Genomic DNA, 5,280 nt, shown 5'->3' on the forward strand with positions numbered 1-5,280 from the left:
GCAAGACGGTCTGCATTGGGCAGCCTGCTTCCTGCGAACCTCCGTGTGGAAACAGCGTGAGTGCGTCTCAGGGCCTGGCATTCGGGGTTGCTGGGCAACCCAATGTGTCTGGGTGTGTCCCCTCAGCGCTGCTGATATCTGTGGGTACAGTCTGCACGCTGGCTTCTGGGCTGTGACTGTCCCCTCGTGACCAGGTCTGTGACAACCCCTGTCCTCTAGTCTCGGTGAATACACTCATAAAAGCACAAGCGCTGCATTGCTGGGGTTCCTCCCCCAAACTGTTGCCTCAGGAGGTTGTGGTTGAAACTGGAAGTTTCCATTTGGCCGATGGTGTGCTCACCCCTCTGTGTCTGAGTGTTGGACTATTCAAGGCTATGGCAGGGCCTTGCTTGTGGCTGAGGGTGGAACTGGCCCCTGCAGGAGCCACTGTCCCTCTCTGGGGGCAGGCCTTGGGCAACAGGTGAATTTTGCAGCAGTGATGGTGCCTGCCAGACACTTGTCATCAACCTCACATGGATCTTTTGAATTCAGTGTTTGGCACCAGCCCAAAGTCTCTTGGTACCACGGACAGTGATCCCTCTAGGCAAAAAGGAAACGTCTGGGACTGTAACAAGGCAGACTTGTGAGCGCCCAAAACTGGTTCTGAAAGATTTACAGAAAAAAAAAAAAAAGACTAAAAATATTTTGAACAATGAAAGCAAAATCTTTGAAACAGAGAACTTTTTAGGGTGGTTCCTTTAGACTTCTGTTCTATTTGGACTTTGAAGAGATCTGTTTTAGTATTGTAGAGGTGAAAAACTGGGTTCATTAAAGGAGGTATTTGTTCATGCCTCTGCACAAAGAGGTGGAGACAGAGAGCTGGCTCCTGGGGTCCCCGGGGTTCCCCCCCTTTCTGTTTGTTTCTGTTTACATCTGTGTGTCTCTGGGCGTGTCCCCCTGGGTTGTGCACACCCAGGCTCCTCTAGGTGTGTCCCGTCTCTGCGGCAGATCAGGCAGCAGGGTGTTTCTCCACTGCGGGGAAATTCCAGGGCAGATCCTGCCTCAGCTGCAGTGAGACAATATTTCCTTGGGAGGAAACCAGCTCTCAGAGCCAAGAATGAAACAGTTTCCACTCCTGGAGGGAGAGGGAGGAGGGAGAAGAGAGAGGAGGGAAGAGACAGGAGGGAGGAGGGAAGAGGCAGGAGGGAGGAGGGAAGAGGCAGGAGGGAGGAGGGAAGAGGCAGGAGGGAGGAGGGAAGAGGCAGGAGGGAGGAGGGAAGAGCCAGGAGGGAGGAGGGAAGAGGCAGGAGGGAGATGGGAGGAGGGAGATGGGAGGAGGAAGGACCAGGGAGAGAGGAGGAAAGAGGCAGGAGGGACGTGGGCATTGCTATAGGAAGGCGGAGCTGTCCTCATGGAGGCCCCCCAGGAAGGGAGCCGCCCAGGGCCTACAGGCCCCTGATTCCCTGAAGCCTCCAGACACAGTTTAAATTTAGACCCGCTATTCTGGTCCTTGCAGCTCTGCCTCACCCTGTAGCCTTCAGCTGGCCAGTTTCCCTAAGCACAACTCCCGGACCCAGGGGTGGATTGTGTAGTAAGCTTTTCTCTCAGAGGCAAACAATGTCCTAATCATTGTTTTGTGGAGCTGTGTGTGGAACTGTGATGTGGAAAGGAATGGAAGAAAGATCAAAGCCAGAAAAATCCACCACCCTAACTCATATTTCCAAACCTGGGACCCCCATATCCACATGCCCTGAAATGTATTTGTCCCACAGGCGTTCATGGAGAGTTGGCCACGTGAGCAACTGCGATGGGAACCCACTGAGTCTCATTCACTGCCTAGTGGAAATTCAGACAAGAAAAGGACTGGTTAAGTGCACTGGGGAGAGTGCTATGGAGTCATGCAGGGGAAATCAACGTCACATAAACTCAGTTCTCCAGAATGGAAGACCCAGGACAGCAGGGACGGCTTTGCTCACTGCTGTATCCCCAGCTCCAGCCCCATGGCTGTATTAACTGAACACTTGCTATGTGCCAGGCACTGTATTAAGTACTTTAAATGCATTATTCAATCTTATCCTCACGTACTTGAATCCCAGTTTTCTGTGAACTCCCATGCATGTACGTGAATCTAAAAATCTCTTTTCTCTTGCTAATCTGTCTTTTGCCAGTTAATTTGCAGGCTCCCAAATACTGAACATAAGATGGTGGAGAAAAAGGTTTTCCTTGCAGACAATGTCAAGTTTGATCTGGAGGGAGAAACACTGGTGCTGCATCCTTCAGGTGGTGGGGGGACCTGCTGACCCCTAACCAGTTGGTGGTGGTCAGGATGGATCTGTACTAAGTTTTCTTTCACCTGGTCACTGTGCAACTATAGTGTCCGAGGACACTATAATTTTGCAACTGTGTTTCTATCACACAAAGCTAACTTACATCGGAACCTCTTCCCTCAGCCTCTTCAACACGCTTCCAGCTGAAAGAAGGGCCGCGCCAGGAAGGGACACTGTCCAAGCAGCAGGTTGGCTGGCCATAGAGAGCAAGTGGGCATTTACTTTGGGGAATATGGTGTGCACTGCAGCCCTGAGCTCTGTGAGCCTGAGGGGAATCCCTTTTGGCAGGACTGACTCACACTAAACAAACTCATCAAGTACAGATGTAAAAACCAGAATGCTATCTTCTTATTTTACAGAGAAGCCTGTCTGGCCAACAAGATACTCTCATTTTGCAGGTCTGTACAGTCTTTCTCTATCCCTTGGTATGTGAGTCTGGCAGGAAACTATACTAAAGTGGGAAGGTTGCTGCGTGGGCCTAGCATCTGTTGGTGAATGTCAGTGGCCCAAAGCGATGAAAGGGTCGGATGTCCATGAGAAGAAGGCCCCTGCTGGCCATGTAGACCATAGGACAAAGCACATATTCTTCAGCTCAGTTATTCAGAGCATGACATGTAAATACTGATAAATTTAGAACTGCTCTGACTGTGTGTGTGTGTGTGTGTGTGTGTGAAGCCCGCCTACCCAGCCCACCCCTCGGGAGCTCTGGGGAGCAGGTGGAATACTTCTGACCTCTTAGCATCTTTCTGAGGTGTCCCTGGCCAATGGCTGCTGGCCTGCCTGAAGTTCCTGGTGAGAGAAGCCAGGCAGGAGAGCTTGTTGGTTGCAGGAGGGTTCAAATAGTAAAAGGATGGTATTTCTTATAAAGAGCCCCAAGCTCAAGGGCAAGGTGAGTATCTCTGGATAGACAGAGATCTTGGTACCCTAACACTTGGATTTAGGGGCACCACAGATAAAGTCTTCTACCCAAAGACCAACCCCCCTTTGACTCCCCTGCCCCAAATTCTACTATGTAGTCATTTTTTGGATTAAGGTACTATAGTCCTATGGGGCCCCTTTGGAATTCTGGGTATGAATAAATGAATCCAAGAGTTACCCTGAAATTTCTGGCTGTGTCTGGGTACTCCTGTTTCTGTGGAAAGGCATTCTTTTTCAACAGGCTGCAGGGGGAAATGACCAGAGAAATAAAAGGAAAAGAATGAGAAGGGAGCTATTTATATGCAGATAAAGAGCAATTTCCAAGAAAATATTGTTAAATAAAGAAGCCAGGTGCAGACCAGGTGCCTAAAATCTTCATATTTAAGTAATAACCGGCAGGGTTCCAGCACATTCCTTTTGGCTGTAAATGTGCTGAGTAGCTCTGGAAGGAAAGAGAGCTGGTCAAGTTTGAGGCCGAGAGGCAGGAAGGAAAACTTCTTACCACATTCTCTTTTCAACTTTTGAATATTGTCCCATGTGTTTGTGTATCAATTCAAGGCACAATTTGTTTTTAAAACTGCATTTGGCCTGATGTTAAACTGCAGATGCTTCTGCCTCTAGCTCTAAGACTCAGGTCTGCTCTTTGCTGCCAACACATTCCCAGGTCATCACGGACCAGGCAAAATCGCACGTCCGTGGCCCAGGGACAGAGGGCCACTGGCAAGGGAGCAAGTGTGAGTGGGAGTGGCACACAGGTCCTCTGGCACGAGTTTGGGGCACAGTCCATATCTTCACTTACACCTCATAGATCCCAGAAGGAATAGGACACCAGGCATTGACCATTGACCCCCGCAGATGGCAGTGTGCGGCCAGCCTTCCCAGGAAGGGTGCCAGCCACACAGCACACCAAGAGTGCTAGCAGGGCGACTGTGACAGCAGGAGCACCCTAGGCAGGGCTGGGCAGGTTTTGTCATCTTTTTGGAGCCACAGGCCTCTCTGGAATCTGGTGAGGCCTCTGGAACCTTCTCAGAGTGAAGTGTTTAAATGCATAAACTAAAATACCCAGGATTAGTGAGGGATATAAATGATAAATGTCTAACTATTACATTGTTTTGTACACCTGAAACTAATTAAAAAAAAAAATTAAAAAAATAATAAAATAAAATACCCAGGATTACAAAGCAAGCAAATTATTTTGAAATACAATTGCCATGTGTGCTAGTAATTCTTTATTAATGTATTAAATCAGGTCCTGATATATACTATGATTTTGAAGTCTTGATATGCCTTTGGGATTTTGATGATTTTAAATTAGTTATTTTTCAAGAAACAAAAGACTCAGGAAGAAACTTTTACCTCCCCTCTAACGGCCTAAAAGAATTTAGATGAGGGCCTGTCTGGGAAGGGAGCTGTCCTCATAGGTTATTGTGGTTTAATATGAACTGGTGTGTGATAGACAGGGAGGAACCAGCAAGGCCCATTTGATCAGTCTTCTCTGTGTCCCAGGGTTAAAGGGAGCCCAGCAAACATTTGTTTATCAAACTTTTGCTTTTCCATCCCCATGTGAATTGCTTCCTGCCCTTTGAAGTCCCAAACCGCCCCCCACCCTTCTCTTTGGCTCAAGGTGACATATAAGCTTCAACTACTTGATTTGTCCCAGGGTCTCATATTCCCATGGAACCCCAGTACACACATATTTTGATCATTTTCTCCTGTTAAACTGTCTCATGTCAATTTGATTGTTAGAGCAGCTGGAAGAATTTAGAAGGGTAGAAAGAAAATTATTTTTCCTCCCCCACATGAGCACAGATGATATTCAAAGTATCTGCAACAACTGTGGTGTGACACGAAAATAGCTGTGACTTCTGTTGTTGACAAAGTTCCAGGACCCGCCCATAATACTGTGGTGCGAGGCCTACACACACAATGGAAGGAAATGCTGTATTTCAATGGAAGATTAGGGAAAGTAGATTTGTAAATTCTTCCCATCCAAGTTCACCAACTCCCAGGACCTTAACTGCACACTAAGAATCTGAGGAGTGGAAGTTTAGAGGGG

The 5,280-nt window shown here is 48.0% G+C and overlaps 1 long non-coding RNA gene across 1 annotated transcript; it reads left to right on the forward strand.

Annotated features, from left to right (window-relative positions):
• Positions 1-626: 626 nt before the first annotated feature.
• On the forward strand, positions 627-2,132 carry LOC141567521 (uncharacterized). Its single transcript, XR_012490210.1, has 2 exons — positions 627-1,050; positions 1,752-2,132. It is a non-coding gene; the product is annotated as an uncharacterized LOC141567521 (long non-coding RNA).
• The last annotated feature ends 3,148 nt before the right edge of the window (positions 2,133-5,280 follow it).

Source organism: Rhinolophus sinicus, linkage group LG01 (genome assembly GCF_036562045.2).
Source record: "Rhinolophus sinicus isolate RSC01 linkage group LG01, ASM3656204v1, whole genome shotgun sequence".
NCBI lineage: Eukaryota > Metazoa > Chordata > Mammalia > Chiroptera > Rhinolophidae > Rhinolophus > Rhinolophus sinicus.